This window comes from Pezoporus flaviventris, unplaced genomic scaffold (assembly GCF_033815535.1).
Source record: "Pezoporus flaviventris isolate CSIRO_AGI_PZ_B2104156 unplaced genomic scaffold, CSIRO_AGI_Pfla_v1 ptg000054l, whole genome shotgun sequence".
Taxonomy (NCBI): domain Eukaryota; kingdom Metazoa; phylum Chordata; class Aves; order Psittaciformes; family Psittacidae; genus Pezoporus; species Pezoporus flaviventris.
This window is the reverse complement of record NW_026892602.1, coordinates 4,459,547-4,475,574: the sequence shown is the minus strand read 5'-3', so window position 1 is coordinate 4,475,574 and position 16,028 is coordinate 4,459,547.

Here is a 16,028-nt window from a genome sequence, read left to right as displayed (position 1 = left end):
TACAGAGTACTCTGAATTAATTTCTATGTGTATAAGCAATAAACATACTAGCAGAATAAATACAGTGGCAGAATATAGACTGCAATACAATTTAAATGTTCTGATGCCTGTTTGGTAACGAGTAATTAAAATTAGTCTCTGTATGACTGGTTGCATCATAATTAGGTTTTGGCTGGGAGTATTTCGGTTAGGGTTTTTTTATTTAAAAAATTTGAAATAGATTACCACACTGCAGCTGTATTGGAATAGAGAGAAGCAAGAGGGGTGTCTCCATGCAAATTCACAAGCAGAGGGAACACTTTTCAACAACTTAAAAACCAGCTGCACAGCTAATTTGCCAAAATAATGGGGATTTTCCTCTTAAAAAATAAATAGTACTTCATTTTACAGCCATGTGTGACCATCTCCCAACTTCTATCTGCCGGACAGTTTGGAATGGGATGCTACTATCTCTGTGCATTTATCTATTTAAACTAAGTGGAAGAAAAGTCAAATCACAACAAAGACAGAGTGGAAATCTGTGTGGATCTATGTGTAATTCAAGAGGCAATGCCACAGACAAGAAGAGAAAAAGAGATACTGATGTAGCAGAAGAAAAATAAAGATGGTTGCAAATATATTTCTGGAGGGTAAGGAGAAAGACACAGAGATTGCTCATTTTTTGGCCTAATGAATAAATCATTTTAGTTTCCTCCCCCCTTATGCACCTGCTGCTTTGAAAAGCCCCTTCCACAACCAACAACTAAACAGCAAATGCTGCACAATGACTCAAATGTTGCTGGAGAGTTGCCAGCAAAAATTACCACTCTTCAACCAAGATAAACATCATATTACTTCATTACCCTTTTAAAACATATGCAAATTAAATCCATTATTCTTTTTTCTTACAGAAATGAAGTTCCTTTGGCTGGGATTCAACAGCTCCCTTTGTCATCCTAGACCATGAATGGATGAACTTCATGTAGATGATGCCCATTTCCCATCTTTGAATCAAACATTAATACCATTTGACAGTAATAAATAACATTTATCACAATAGGGATCTACTAATGATTTTCGCACTAAGCTGGCTCATCAGAACCTATCAGCTGACAACTGCATAAATGAGATTAGCATAACAGCTGCCTATGACAAATGTATCTAAATCATTTTAATGCCAGCTAGCTCTTTGATCTCCCTATCACGTTGTTGCCAAAACTAAATCCATTTCTTCAAGATACACACTGTTTATTACAGATACATGTGTATATTCCACACCATTATGTACTCTACAGATTTCAGTAATTGAAAGAATTAAAAATACTGATTGGATACTGCCACAATAATGTAAACTTGCAGCTCTGCACTTCAGAGTAGCATTCCACTGCCTATTTAATTCCTCCCCACACCCCATCTCGAATTGTAGGATTTGGTGTTTAATAGCTTTGCGTTTCTCTGGCACAAAATACATGTTTTAATGTAAATATGTGCATTAACTTCTCTTTGTGAGCATTGCTTACAGAAACATTATTTTCATACAATTTAAACTAATTCCCACTAATATGGGAATTGGTTCCATGCACATATCAAAGCAACAAATCACTGTGCTTGTATAAATGCAAAAAGTGACAGGAAAAGACACTTGCTGGTAGCACAATGTATTTGTGTTTAAATTATTATTAGAAGCAAGGCATATGAGACTGTCATTCAAACTCATGCAAACAAATTTCAGACTAACTCCAAAGCCAACGATTCTTGTTGGACCTCTGTAACATTTGAAAAGCACTCTTATTTCCAAACACTTCTTCAGTTGAAAGCCAATACACTCCTCTACCCGAATTCAGATTGTCAGAGTCCTTTAGGTCCTTAAGGATATAGGTGGCTTCCATGATGTCTAAAACACATGAGAAAAGATGCCCTTAGATGCTTCAAAAAATCCTAGTTAGATTCACAACTCTTAGATTAAACCCATTTGCTTTAGAAACAAACCAAATACAACACAGCATATGTACATGGGGGTAAAGAGGAAAATACTAAATATCATGTTTTCTCCTGACTTTCCATAAGATATTTTATTGATCCTTATAATTTCAAAAATATTTAATTTCTTAACTACACTAAAGATATTAAAAAAAAAAAAGAAAAAAGTCTGCTTGGGTCTGCTAGCACCCAGATGTTCCTAAAAAGGGTCCCTCTTTCCCAGTTTTCAATCATTTGGAGGCATCAATATGTTGAAATCTCCACTGATTTACTTAAACTTGGATTAAGGTTTTGATGACTTCACATATGAAATAACTTCAGGCATGCCTACACTTGAGTGCCCTTGACTTAAAAGCCAACTGTCTTTACACCTTTCCTGGACTGTATAGTTTTACATGCATTTATTTTGATGTTCTGTAGAGATTAGCATTTGTTTTCCAATCAGTGTTTTCAGGCAAGTTCTAGATAGAAATATTCCTATCTATTTATACTTCAATCATCTTAATAGTTATTCTGTGAATAAACAGGGGGCAAACTGCTGCATTTAAAATTAAAATAGATATCCATTTACCCAACCGGCTAAGTAACTGCTGGAACATGAAGCTTTTGACTTCCACTGAGAACCAGTATCAAGTGGCACCAGAGCTCAGTTCTCCTAAAAGTAGCACCAATTCGTGGTGGGAAAGTTTTCTAAATTAATGTTACTAAATGAAAACTTCGAAGGGTTTTGCATAAGCACAGAAAATCTGCAAGCATGAGAATTAATGAGATTGCAGGTTCCAGTTATAGTGCTGTAGAAAATATCTTGTTTTCATTGCTGTTACGTTCACAAGCACTTTGTTCTTTCCTGCATTTCAATTAAAATTCATGGGATGTTTTCTCCACATATTTTTCAAGTCTGCCTGCATTTTCCATATCTTAGAAAAATTTCTGGGCTTTATTTTTCATGTAAAATGAACAGAATCTATGGTCTTTTGTCCAAGCCTTTTGTTCTGTGAAGCAGGCCATTTTTCATGGATGAAACTGAGGCACACACTTTCAGTTTTGACAGCATTTCTTGCCGTTCTCCCCAGTTAGCATTGTCACCCTTTCATTATTTAATTTTGAAGTACAAGGAAGGCTGATTTATACACATGATGTATAATTACAGGCAGATGGAGGGCTTGGAAAGTAGAAACATTGAAGCAAGACTGTAGTACATTCCTGTGAGCTTCCTGTAAAAAGTCTTCCCTGTGTCACCAGCTAAAAACAAAAAGCCAAACAATTTAAACTAAATGAGTCCATGCTGTTCTAAGCACTGAGTTAATGAAAGTAAATACAAAATTGATAAAGTACACTGGTTGTGGCTTCAAGGTACTTTAAAATGTTTTCAAGTAGAAATGATTAAATGTGTTTACATAAAAATTTTCTTTTAATGTGCCCATGGTCATAAAGGCGTTTTTCTTTTTTAACCTCCACTTCACTTGAAATCACTTTGATACAAGTCCACTCTGCATTTTGAAGAGAGAAGCGCTTTCTGCAGTTCTTTCATACGATAATGTACAGTATATTCTCAGCCACCTTTTAAAAATTTAAAAAAATGGAAGTCTTATTAAGAAGATATCATAATTACATGCAGCTATTTTACCAGCTCTTATCTGAAGCAAAAGCGAGCAATCAGTTGAGAACATAAATTCATCGAAGATACTTACTGAACATGAGGGAATAGACCAGCAGGAGAAAATAAGCCCATTTTACTATTTCATCTTCCCTGTAGAAAGACAGTAAACTTATTCTTGTAGGTTTAACACCACCTACCAAATAACTCTTATCTTTGAAAAATGAACTAATATTTCAGAAGGCTTTGAGACCATTTAGCAAATGGCTAAACATACAAATAAAGTTACCCTCATAGTCTCAGATGGAGGACAGCTGCTTTAACAAAGAGCAAGGAATTACTGCTGTAATAGATACAGAAAAAACATTACTGGTCACTGGTTCAGTTCTCACCAGCAAAAAAAGTCTTGAAATCCCATTTTACTTTCAAATTATGGATCACTGAAAATTATTCACTAAAAAATCAAAATAATGAGATTTTTGCCTCATGCTAAATGTAGGCACCAAATAGGAAATATTAGGAGCACTATTAGTACTTATCCTATTTGATTTTTCTCTGCTTTTTAGGCATTCAATTCTCTAGAGTGCTAATCCCATATCCCCCACCCCCAAGCATAAGAAACATTTCACATATGTTTAACATTAATCTCATGAATAGTTGCATAGAAGACTATGGAAACATTAATGAGCTTTAGAGCTAAGCAACTGCTTAAAGATGACAGCATGGAAGACAGGACTTCAGGCCTGGATGTGCCACATGAGTAGTCACAATGACGATGCTGACATGTACCAAAACATAAGTCCCATCCACAGCAATCACTGACAGCATATCAGAAACATCTACCAGATGAAAGACTAAGAGTGCGCAGCTGACCAGATTTAAGGTGCACAGGGGCTTGGGCAAATTGCTGACATTCAAGGAGAAGAAGATGAAGAGAATACAAAGGACAAGACTTGCACAGCAGCAAGGAAGCAGAACAGGAGACAAAGAGGTTCCTCATGGGCACACTGTTTCCATTTCAAACTTGATGTTTAGGATATCAATGTTTTTGTCCTAACAAAAAACTTTACAAAGGGAGGGAGCAAAGTCCAAGATTTTAAACAATTACTCCATTATAGTACATAGTTAGATTCCAGAATGATTACAGTCCTTTCCTGGGCTTTCTGCCAGTGTTCAAGGCCAGGTTGGACAGAGCCTTGGGTGACATGGCTTAGTGTGAGGTGTCCCTGCCCATGGCAGGGGGGTTGGAACTTGATGATCTTAAGGTCCTTTCCAATCCTAACTATTCCATGATTCTATGATAATTCTTCAGGTTCAGAAAATTATTGTTTTGGTAATCTGGTGAATCCTAGTGTTAATTTTTTAAATCCTGATAATCCCAAATGCAGTGAATACATAACAGTTAGTTTGTGTGCTACCTTTATTTTTTATATTCTCATTTAATGAAAAAAATCAATTACAAACAATTTAAAACATGCATATTAAAAGTATGCAATCTTTCCCTTTTGTTTGGGGGTAACCGGGAAAAAAGAAGGGTATTGAAAGTAAGAGTTTTCCACTCTTCCTGGAAACACATGCATACAGATTTCTCACATATTTAAGGTGCAAATCCTACTTATAAATCCTCTTTCTCTAGAAACTATGAGAGAATATTTGTGCTGGAATTTGTTAATGTTTTCTCAACTAGTAGAAAAACAAGTGCTTTTCCAGCAGAAGCATTTGGGAGGCACATAGGCAGAGTATTTAATACTTCATCTTCCTGCTGTCTTCACTTACAAATCTCAGTAATATGAATTCATTTTGGAAAAACAGTCTAATGATATTTTTTCCTCTTATCATTGACCAGGCTTGGGATGTTTCTCTTAATGAATGCAGCATAATTCATGCATAGTCACTACTAAACCCAGGAAACTCATAATTACTAACAATTTTGCACCTGCTGTTATGGGTAGATGCGATTCACTTTAATTTGATATCTTGATTATTCACTGGAAACTCCAGGAGACTCCAATTATCTTACATGTTTCCTGAAAAGAGCATAACAGTAACAACCGGATAAATACAGAAAAAGCATTTTCAAGAACTTTCTAGTAATCAGTCAAGACCCCAAGCAAGAAATGCACACATACTGTGTACACATGTACACATGTACATCCATGAACATCACCCTATGATGATGGTAGTATTGCACATGTTTAAACATGATAATATATAAAACCTTATTATTAAGTTATAGCTAAAGTTGGAAATATTATACTTTATGCAAGAGGTGAGGTGATCCTTCTGGAACACATACCTGACTGCTTTGAATATCAGTCCTACTGTGAAGACATATTTGAATTTTGAACCACAAATATCATGTGGTAGCTGAGAAAGTTCTTTGCGGTTGAAAGGAGGAACGTACTACTGAAGAGTTGAACACAGTCATGCTGGATGCACATGCATTAATGGCTGCACAGATTTCTTCTTCCTGTCCTATATCCTGCCATGGTCATATCTGACTTTTTAAATATGTTTTTGTTCTCTAAACTTATCTCCCAATAGAGTTATTTTTTTTGGTGTTTGGGGTTTGGTTTTTTCCTAGAAGACTAAGCAGCAGTACTTTCAAACAGGGGAGGGAGAAGATGAATCTTGTGTGTACGAGCACACAAACCTTAACATACCAAAACCAAAACAAATTCTCTGCAGCACTTTCAAGTTATTTCACAAGCACAGAAAATTAGAGGGCTAGCAAAATTTCTGCTCTGGTACTGTACAACAATACGAAGTGTATCTGGAGCAGTGCTGATGGGCCTGATTATCCTCTAGATAGAGCTGAAAAGGCATCAGAGACTGTTTGCTCCCAAGAACGGAACGGCATGTGGGAGGTTTCTAAAGTCAACCCTCCACAGCATGAAGCTGTGATACATTATAACACCACATGACCCTCTGTGACAGTATTTTCAATTATGCCTTATCCTCCTGCATTCCAAAACCTAAGCACACCCAAAGGCCACTACTAACTGATGATTCCACCTGGCATCAATAATCAGAGTAATAAAACCCCTGTTAATTTCTTTTTTAAATTCATTTAATGTCAATGATACTAATGTTTCCTGCATTATCAGAGCACTTTTTTTTTCCTCTAGAAATGAGCAACACTGCATGGCATTATTCAAGAATTACCTTTCCCTCCACCACCTATTTTTGGTTTTTACTTTTAAGTTTAGAAGTGCTGCTGCAATTGCTGAACCTTTCAGAAAACCTTGCTTCACTTTTATTGTATGACTTTGCCTAGCCAATAATTACCAGAAACTATGTTTCCATTAGGCAAAAAGATTACAAAAACGAGAGATGTTTTTGTCACTTCAGCTCACCACATTCCCCAACATTATTCAGTAGAAATTATTCAGCACCATTACTTGAACAGCATCTTGCTACAAACAAGTTATTGTCCTACTGATGTTAAAATCTAGTTTCTGCATCCTAAATATTCCAGTATGATTGCCACAGACTGGAAGGAGATGGCTCTGAATCTCTTCACTTTCACACAGGCAAATCCTTGGGCATTTTTTCCAAACTCTATAATTTCCAGCCACATAAAATCATTGACTACTGTCATTGAGAGAAGGGGCACAACACTGTCATTTAAGTTACTCTTACAGAACAGAAGATGCAATTTAAGCATTTTAAATCATGACCCTTTCCCAAATATAACCAGTGAGCAGGAGGAAAAAGAGTTCATTACTAAGCCACTTCATGTGGCTGATCAACAGATACAGAACCAGAACAATGCAGGGAATAAGGTGCTCATTTGGAAACTGAGCATGGCCATTCAGAGTACAAATTACACCTTAGACCTTTTTTTCAGGTTTTTATGGCATGTTTTTTATTAAAATTTATATGCTAGATCCTCAGTTACTCTTCATTGTATTCCAAAATCAATGACCAACCCAGCACCATTCTCTCATTTGACCATGGACACCATACAGTGTACCGTTTCAACTACACAATTTTATCTTGTCCTCCTTGGAGGATAAAACTCTTCACAAGAAAAGTAATAAACTCTGTACAGCAAAACATAGGACCCAGTAGGTATTTAACAATAAATCTGATTTTTCTGACTCAGCTTATAACATTTAACAAGCAGTTTAATGACTCTGTAGATGACTGACATCACAATTATCATAAACTGAGTTCACTATTACAATATTCATGGAAAATGCTATCATTTTATAATTTTGGACATATAATGGGAATTAGACAATAAAGAATTTCGTATTCAAGTATTTCTTCAAATACTAAGGAAATCTCTTTAAGTAGATACAGAACTATTAGCATACGTGAGCACTCCATGACCTTTCCAGAAATTACCAATTCTGGGATATCTAAATTTGGAAGAGTGTATAATTCTTGAACAGATAATGGTGTCAGTGTCAATTAGGGACATTGCTCAGTATCACTGTCTCCCAGTAAACTAGCTCCAGAAGCTTTATCTGGCCACTAAATTCACCTAATGTCTTTTAACCGCAAGACAATCCTTCCTGTGACAATACCGCCACATGAAGACAAACTGAGTTTAACCTAAGCAGTTGTCTGTATCTTGCAGGCAGCAAATTAAGCCCTCCTGTGCCACCAGGATACACATTGTGTATGGCAGAGAGCTACAGAGGACTGGGTGCATTAGCATGAGAGAACATTCGCTCCAAGGGCTTCTTGCATCCAGAATGCAGTTGGGTTAGGAACACAAGCTAGGACCCTATCAGCTGCTCATGATACCTTGCTTTCTTCATCAGCCCTTGTACTAATCTAACCCTCCTGCTGTTATGGAGCAAAACCACAGCATAAGATTTACATCTATTCAATAGCTGAATCTAGGTCAAGATTCCCATATTAGCAATCCTCATACACATCTTCAAATCTATGAAGATTTCTTGTTTCTTCTACAGACAAGTGGATTTTTTTACAGGAAAAGTCACAGGCATTACAGTCATGCTTTTCAGTCATTACACTAACTGGGCTGGAGAATTTTTACCTTTTTGCTCAGAAGATCATTTAGGACCTTAATAATACATATTTAAAGCCTGATCAAACAAGGAAATAGCCATACAGAATACCCATCTAAAGTAGTGTGATAGCATCTTGTGCTTGCATGCTGGCTCAGCTTTAAGAATTCAAGTGTTACACAGAAAATAAATTTGCATTCTTGAATATTCCGTTTCAATGGGAGACTATAATGAGCACAGACTGACTGAATACAAAACACTGGAAAACAGGACACTTGTTCTTCAAGCTTCTAATAAATCTATTTTAAAGTGTTTTCTGCTGACTCAAGGACTGACAATATGGATTAGAACTCAGCTTTAGCATACACCAAAAAGTCATGAATGTCAAATCTTAAATTCTGTCAAGATGCTAGAATTCTAGCATGATTTATTTCTGAGCTGGACTATAAAAGATTTGAAAGGATTAAGAAACTTCTCAGGACATAGAGAAATCACCATCTTTGTTGCTGTAATATAGCCATGAGTCTGTCCTCAGGAGAAATGTTCCCCTCCACTTTCAAACATGAAAACATGTGTCAACTGTTCAAACCTACAGGAGAAAGACAAGCTGCTTCTACTTCATCTGTTGTTCAGAAAGTTGCTGCTTTGTCTGTAGAGTTCTGCTGATGCCGCTTTCAGCAAGCCAGCACTCCATTGTTATAGCTGTCTTTTCATACGACTCCAGGGACTGAAAGGATGGTGCAGATGGTAAACAAACATGTTTTATGGTCTTGGAACTTAGACTAAGAAATTCAGATTTGCTTTTTATTTCTGGAATGCAACTAAGCAAAGAAATTAATTTATTATCAAGCTGGTCCTCAGGCCTGTGCAACTCCTCTGTGATTATACTGTGTAGCACAGATATTTCCTCTCAGTCTCAGAAAGCTGACTGACAAGTTTAAAACATCTTTACTTACCTAAATTTCACCAGGGTATTTCATTCTGCTTACATGGTATAGATACAAGCCATAGCTCTAATGAATTTAAAATTAAACATCTGCAGCTTTGTGTCATATACATATTATTTGTATAAGGAGCATGGTATATAGGTTCTGAATTTGGACATACCAGTCCAGTTCACAACTTGGACAAAGGCAAAATAAGCATATGCTTCCTTCACTGCATCTTCTGCCTAGCTCATCTGAGAACTTATTCCTGATTGGATGCTGTTCTCAGTCCTACCAGAAGCCTAGATCACTTTTAAAGCCAATGAAAAACAAATAGCTTTAATTCTACTAACAAATATGTATCTATCTGACAGCACAGATCTAAGTAGTAGCATCTAATTAGAAAGAAACAGGTTTTGACCAAACGGAACATTTTACAGAAAAATATAGCAATGAAACAAGAAAGGACTCAAATCATTTAAACTACCCTTAATATGATAACTCTTTTTAAACAACCAGTACAGCATATTACATGCTTGATAATAAGCAGCACTGAAAACAGGCATCTTCCTGGAAAGGTTGCTGCTGCTCCTTATCAGTCAAGTGGTGGTGTAGAATTCAACTTTAACTGTGCTTTTGGAAAGCCATTCACTTGAAACATTCATGAACATAAGTTGGAACAAGGTAATAACCCTTGATCCTTGCGCTTTATGATGCAAGGACAACAGCCATAGCATTTATCCAGCCTTCACAGAGGGGGATATGCTGAAAAAGATTAAAACAGTGTTCCAGGTGCAGTGCACATGTGCCTGTACTGTGAATTAGCTAAGTCCCCTTATTCTTTGCACACTGTTTAGAAGCAGTCCAGATGCCCAGGAACCTACATGCCACAGCTGAAAGCGACAGAAGCTGGAGAAATTACTTTCAAAAAAATTTCTCCATAAGCCTCTGTGGACTATAATTTTGTACAGTTTCTCACTGTCCAAAGTTGGTTATATCACTCACAAAGCACACAACTTTCTGCTTATAAAGATTTTCTTATCCTACATCCAGATAGTCCAGAAGTGTTTTCAGATTAATGAGTGTCCAGAACAAACTCCTTTTATTCAGTCTGGGCACTGGAGTACTCTTAGGCTAAAAGAAAGATTGCATGGTTTTCATTGTACTACTACCACCTTTCATCTTATATTTATTCATCATGTCTTCAGTTTCATCTCCAAATTACAGAGCCAGGACTTTCTGATCGACGCAATTGCTGCTGCTGGGTTTAGCACCTCCTATCAGTCCCTGATCACTCCATGACTTTCATTCATCACAGCTTCAATTTATTTCTCGTGCAGAGAGACCCAGGCCCTGAAAAGGAATGGGGTAGAATATTGCTATAGTTAACACTCTAGTGGAACACAGAAAAGAAATATTTCTATTTTAAAAATGTTTATCTCGCACAAGTGATAATAGTTGACTAAGTAGTGTGAAAATTGACCAAGTTAGTGTTCTCCCTGACATGTTACTCTGCAAATATTCAACTTCTCTTTAGTCCTTTTACAAAACTGGTTTTACTTTAAGACCATCCAGAAATTCATTGCATTTCTACTTACTTTTTTAATACACCATAACCCCTTACACAAAGGCTGTGCCTGCATCAACATGTTTTTATAATACATATTTATACAGGCTCACACCATTCCTCTACCTCCATAAAAAACATCTCAGCATTTACACTGTTTGAGTGGAAGATTCAAGAAATCCTTCAGGAGATCCCAAGAAAAGGACAGCACTAGAGCCCTCATCACATCCTCCATTGCTTAGTTGTGACTAGTGGGAGAAGCATTCAGTGCAGAATAATTCTGGGGCAGCGTGCACAAGAACCTGAAGTGCACCATACACGCATCTGCTGCAAGCATGACTGAATGTCTAAAAATGCTCACACACCTCATTCCATTGTACCCAAGGGAAGAAAGATCTTTCTGACTGGTTCTACACAAAAAGGATCATGCAGAAACACATGACTCTTGGAAGGCACAGTTTTTAAAGCTTCTATAAATCTTCATAACAAACATGAGTGAGCAACCTAACAAGTCAACACTCCGAAAGATGGAAGAGTCCTTTGACAAGGGAGTCATAGCATTTATTGCCCAAAATATATATATTTCTGGTCTGAATTCAACTCGTCTTGGCTTCCCATCTTCAGATCTTGTTAAATACTTGCTAAACTAAAGAACAAAACTGCTAGGGACAACTAAAATTAAATTATTCAGTACTATGCAATAAGTATGATGTATACGAGAGTTCATCCATCTTGAGTGAAGCATCCATACTGCCATGTATTATACTGTGTATAACACAACACAGAACCAAGCTTGCAATATGCTGCTAAATTGATTAAAATCTTTAGCGTTCTCAAAACTCCTCCAGTAATAAAATTCCAAATCAATCTCTTTCATTAATTTAAGATAACAGGAACGCTGTAGCAGGAGCTGGCCTCTTTTACAAAGTATCGTGTGAAAGAACGAGTGGTGTCCCTCAGGGATCGGTGTTGGGACCGGTCTTGTTCAACATCTTTGTCGCTGACATGGACAGTGGGATTGAGTGCACCCTCAGCAAGTTTGCCGATGACACCAAGCTGTGTGGTTCGGTTGATACGCTGGAGGGAAGGAATGCCATCCAGAGGGACCTTGACACACTTGTGAGGTGGGCTGATGCCAACCTCATGAAGTTTAACCATGCCAAGTGCAAGGTCCTACACCTGGGTGGGAGCAATCCCAGGCACTGCTACAGCTTGGGCAGAGAAGAGATTCAGAGCAGCCCTGCGGAGAAGGACTTGGGGGTGTTGGTCAATGAGAAAATGAACATGAGCTGGCTTCAGTGTGCGCTCACAGCCCAGAAAGCCAACCGTATCCTGGGCTGCATCAAAAGGAGCGTGACCAGCAGGTCGAAGGAGGTGATCCTGCCCCTCTACTCTGCTCTCGTGAGACCTCACCTGGAGTATTGTGTGCAGTTCTGGTGTCCTCAACATAAAAAGGACATGGAACTGTTGGAACAGGTCCAGAGGAGGGCCATGTGGATGATCAGGGGACTGGAGCACCTCCTGTATGAAGACAGGCTGAGAAAGTTGGGGCTGTTCAGCCTAAAGAGAAGGCTGTGTAGAGACCTCATAGCAGCCTTCCAGTACCTGAAGGGTAGCTATAGGGATGCTGGGAAGGGACTCTTCCTTAGGGACTGTAGTGACAGCACAAGGGGTAATGGGTTCAAACTGAAACAGGGGAAGTTTAGATTGGATATAAGGAGGAAATTCTTTCCTGTTAGGGTGGTGAGGCACTGGAATGGGTTGCCCAGGGATGTTGTGAATGCTCCATCCCTGGCAGTGTTCAAGGCCAGGTTGGACAAGGCTTTGGGTGACATGGTTTAGTGGGAGGTGTCCCTGCCCATGGCAGGGGGGTTGGAACTTGATGATCTTAAGGTCCTTTCCAACCCTACCTATTCTATGATTCTATGATTCTATGAAAGATGAATCCTTTAATAAACTTGTAAATAACTCGCAAGCCACAAAAATGACAATGCCAAGAATATATCACCTGTGCAGACGTTACGAGGAAACAAAGCTCTATAAACACACTACAGAAATAAGTGGCAAGACACTAGGCCACACGCCTTTACTCAAGAAGCAGACATTATTTGCCTTTAAACTTACAATTAAAACCTCCACTTTTTATCATATGACCAGCAGTTTTCCAATTTCCTAGAAACAAAGAAAACTGACTGCACAACTTAAATGCAGCTTGCAATAGTAACAATGAAAAAATGTGATTCATCATGCAGAGAGCTTATGTCCCCAAATAGAAGACATCCAATGGATCGAGAAATCGGGGTCTATATGTAGTGGTCACAGTACTTACACTAGAGACTTTTCAAAGTTTAAGTTTATACAAATTGTAAGACTGCTGCAAGCATTAGGCCTTGTAGCTATCATAAATATAGGTGAGCAACCAGTGTGAAAAACAGCACTGAGCAACATGTTCTCATTACAAGTACAGAGAGACAGGAACTTCAACAAAGACAAGTGGCTTCCAAGTATTTTTTAGCAGTCCTGACTGGGAGCCAGTCTTTGCCCACATTTCGCTGCAACATTCATTCTCTGGAGCCAAAGACTTGACTGTTGTTTTTTTTTTAAATAGAGGCAGGTGGGAAGGGGTAACGGTTCTAAGAATCTGCTACTCAAAAAGTGAAATGTCTGTTACTGTAAATTTCATTTAATTAGAATTAGTAACAAACATGAAGACAGAGCTTCTTCAAGGAGATACTGAAAAGCAGCTGCTGCAAACAGGAAGGCAAGCAGTAGGATGTTATCCTGCTCAAGTCCATCTTAAGTTGATGAGGCATAAGTTCTTTTCCTCCAGTCCCATTACATGAGAACTGCATTTTTTGACTCTCAAATTAGTCTTTTATTGATGATGCCACAGTAATATTCTTGGTGAGTGAGTTTTGCCATCTATTGACTATTTTCTCTTGCCTAGGGAGGCTACCTGGGTCCTCATTTACTTCAGGTAGTTACTGAGATTTTCCCTTGCTTTTGTTTATATTAATTGTCTATTGATTCAGTTTAACTGTTTATTATGGATTTCCCCAAGAGATATATACATCTACAGTTTTCCTGTAACAACACACCAAGCATTTATGTAAATCACTTGTGGCATGTATTTTTTCTCTCACTCAATCGTTTTTTTTAGGTGACTCTTTCTATTACTTTTGTTTTGAACTTGGAGAAAAAATAACAGCTCTTGACTGTCTCTGTCTTTGATGTTTAGCAGCATTGAGACATTCTTTTACTCCTTCCCTCAAGGAAAACATCAACAACTAAACCTTCTTCTTTCTGCACTTAAGTGCATGCTTTCTTAATTAAGGATCCAAAAAGTTTGAAAATAAGGCAAGAAAATGTGGGATTCTGGGACAGTGAAGAAAAATTAAAGCATCTGCAACCACTCAGTGCTAAAGATAGTTTTACTCAGCCAACATACAACCTACCACATTGCAAATATGCAACTTTGAATGGAGTCTCAGCACAACATGAAGACAGATGTAGGTGTGACAACAGCAGTGTCAGACATTGCTGAAACCACAGTTCTTCCAGCCAGGTACCACATACTCACAGCTCACCCATCCCACAAAAATCAGGGTCTGTCAGCTTCTGCCTTGTCAGACATAAACATTCCACCAGCAGGCATACCTCAGTCTTTCCCCTTCCCTGGATTTTTATATGTACACACACTGCATATGTATGTAACTTTTTTGTCTCCTTCTACATATATATTAATGGAACACCACACATCCACACACTATGCTTCCATCATAACCATCTTCCTTCCCATCTCCTACAACCTGCTCACCTTTTCAGGGCAGCTTTTTCTTCTGCCTTTCCTCTTAAAATGAAACCACATCTTCAAAATTTGTCTTCAAAACCCCCATTCTCAGTGTGGGAGCTGGGGAAGGAGCCACTTGCCCTCAGAAGCACCCAGTCATTTTCTCACTACTTTGGTGTTACCACCAGATCTCAGCCCTCTAAAAACTCAGCTACACTGAGTGCCATGGATCTGTCCACACAAACAGCAAATGAACTTTTCTCTATACAAAGCTATAAGGCTGAAGTTTATGTCCTGTGGTACAACTATGGTTGGAGATACACTGGAAACCTAAGGCAATATGAAGGCAGAGAACTGCTGTTGTGCTTAGGCATCATTAACACCTCATTAAAAGCAGGCCAAGAAGCAGTTTAACTAAAAATTTTAACAAGACCTATGCATTGGTGGGATCCAAACTAAAAATAAAAATGCCTTTGGGCACATGAAGGGATTTATTTAAGTATTGCCTTACACATACACACTAAAGAGACAAACAAAAAAGGACATTTTTCTTTTGTGACACAACGATATCAAAATGAAAGACTAGCATTTCAAAAACATAGTTAAGCCTCCCAAAAAGCACCCTGGGAGCCCTATGAAAACAGCACAGGCATATAGGTTTATTTTTCATTCAGGAAACAGTTTACTCATTGTTTGTTTTTCTTCTCATCACCTCCTTAAGGTCTTCTGTTAAAGCAATTTGTGTGTAATACAGTAATTTCTTGTTCATCATTATTTCCTAAGCAAATCTCATCACAGATGACGATTTGCACCAGTTAAATTTCTGAACACGTACCCTTTTTATAGTCTTTAATCGTTATGTAAAATAGCACAAGGAGCTATCTTAAGTGAGTTTCTGTGTAATTGGGGGTGTGAGGGGTATTTCTCTATTACCTTACATGGTAAGACACACACTGTTTCTGCAGTTCCACTCTACCATATTTTTGTGTCAGGTTCAAATCCATATGAGCACCTCACAATAATCCTATTTTTGAAAGTTTTTTCCTTTACTGTACTATCTGTAGCAATAAGTTACACTGAAAGTTAGCAAAATGAGAACTAAACCTCTGCTTACTCAATATATAAACAAAACGAATACAATTGATAGCCCGCAGTTGGTATTACCTGTTCCTTATTGCTTACATCGAAACACAGAATAGTTACT